Source organism: Rhinopithecus bieti, unplaced genomic scaffold, assembly GCF_001698545.2.
Source record: "Rhinopithecus bieti isolate Rb0 unplaced genomic scaffold, ASM169854v2 scaffold_41082, whole genome shotgun sequence".
NCBI classification, from domain to species: Eukaryota; Metazoa; Chordata; class Mammalia; order Primates; family Cercopithecidae; genus Rhinopithecus; species Rhinopithecus bieti.
In genome coordinates this window covers 398,480-400,595 of record NW_016817890.1, presented here as the reverse complement: position 1 = coordinate 400,595, position 2,116 = coordinate 398,480, and the positions used below count along the sequence as shown (strand labels likewise).

Here is a 2,116-nt window from a genome sequence, read left to right as displayed (position 1 = left end):
CAGGGACATGCCACCACATCTAGCTCTTTTTTCAATTTTTTGTAGAGACAGTGTCTCGCTATGTTGCTTAGGCTGGTCTTAACTCCTGGACTCAGGAAATCATCCCACCTCGGCCTCCCTAAGTGCTAGGATTACAGGCATGAGCCACAGCTCCTGGCCACTCTCTCCCTTTTTTTTTTTCTTTTTTAGAGATGGGGTCTCCTTCTGTGGCCCAGGCTGGAGTGCAATTGCATGATGATGGCTTGCTGCAGTGTTGACCTTCTCAGCTCAAGTGATCCTCCCGCCTCAGCCTCCCTTGTAGCTGGGACTACGGGCACATACTCCCATGCCTGGCTGAATTTTTTTATTTTTATTTTTTGAGACGGAGCCTCATTCTGTTGCCCAGGCTGGAGTGCAGTGGTACGATCATAGCTCACTGCAACCTCTACCTCCCAGGCTCAAGTGATTCTCCTACCTTAGCCTCCAGAGTAGCTGGGACTTCAAGTGGGTACCAGTGCACCCAGCTAATTTTCATACTTTTTGTAGAGAAGGGGTTTTGTCATGTTGCCAAGTCTGGTAATTTAAAAAAATTTTTTGTAGAGACAGCGCCTTGCTATGTTGCCCAGGCTGGTCTTGAACTTCTGAGCTCAAGAGATCCTCCTACCACCTGGGCCTCTCAAAGTTCTGGGGATTACAGGCGTGAGCCATCATGCCTGACTGTTTCCTCTTTATGAAACTTTTATTCAGCTGTTGCACTAACTTGATTAGTCTAATTTTCTTATTTTTTCTCCTGTTTTCCGTATCTTTGTCTTTTTGTTCTGTTTTCTAGGAGATTTCCTCAACCATATGTTCTAATATTTCTACTGCACTATGATTTGTGCTTTCATATTTCTTTTTGTTTCATATTTAAGACCTTTTTCTTCTGAATATTCTTTATTATTGTTTCTTGCTATTGTTCCATATATTCAAGTATCAGTTCTTCTCTTTTTTTTCTTTGAGTATATGCAGCGTTGACAGTTTTCTTCTCTCAGCTGTGCATGGTGTCTCATGCCTGTAATCTTAGCACTTTGGGAGGTCAAGACAGAAGGATTGCTTGAGCCCAGGAATTTGAGACCAGCCTGGGCGACATGCTGAAAACCCATCTCTATTATACAAAATAAATAAATATATATATATATATACACACACACACACACACATATACACGCACATATATACATATATACACACATATATGCATACNAGTTTCTTTCTTTCTTTTTTTTTTTTTTTTTAATTTTGCTAAGTGTTTTATAACCACAACAAACTGGTACAGAGAATGCCCTGTACAAAACACAATAAAAGTTCAAAGACCTAGGTGTTCCCTTGGCAAGCCTGAAAATTTCAGTCTCTGGTATTTGGAATTTAGGGTGCAGTCCTTGTTTTTGGATGGATACTGGGTGTGTGGCACAGTCCATGCTTTTAACCAGATTTGAACAGGAGAGTGGCCATTTGGCCCAGGTAAAAGTAGATGAAGTATTTGGTTTCGCGTGTCACATGTTCCTCCCCACGACGCAGTGCCAGATGGGATTTTACTTCTTGTCAAATTCTTTCCTGATATGAGCCGCAGTGTCCTTCTCTATGTTACATTTCTCCAGCGCCTGAGTATCACACTCCACGGAGCCCTGTAGTCTCTTCTGACATGTCTGCATTTTTGATCACAGCCTTTCGATCACACGTGGTTACCGTGGGGAAGGGGCCTGACTGCCTGCAACGGTCTCCTGGGGGAGGTGCTCGCATCGCTGAGGGCCAGCTGGAGCTGCCGTCGCTATGGTATCTTGGCCCATCTCACGAGTTTCTTTCTTTTGTTTGTTTTGGTCTCTACCTTTTCTCTTAGAGGAAAGCCTTGTGTGTGGTAACCCTTGGCATCCTGCCCATGAATAAAAATTGTGGACTAAAAGCTGATTGGAAGTTCTGTGCATGAAGATGGGAGACACCAGCCATGAGGTCATTTGTCTATGAGCCAGTGTCCCTTAGGTCACTGATCATGAAGAGCTATTTTGGGGGAGATCCCAGTGCCATTATATTTAGATCTTTCATATTTGGCTTCATTTTCCCCAAAGAAGAAGACTCATTTGCCCAGCATTCTGGGAGCAGA

At 43.4% G+C, this 2,116-nt stretch overlaps 1 pseudogene; it reads right to left on the bottom strand.

Annotated features, from left to right (window-relative positions):
• Positions 1-1,361: 1,361 nt before the first annotated feature.
• On the bottom strand, positions 1,362-1,879 carry LOC108518158 (dynein light chain 1, cytoplasmic-like; annotated as a pseudogene).
• Between the last annotated feature and the right edge of the window lie 237 nt (positions 1,880-2,116).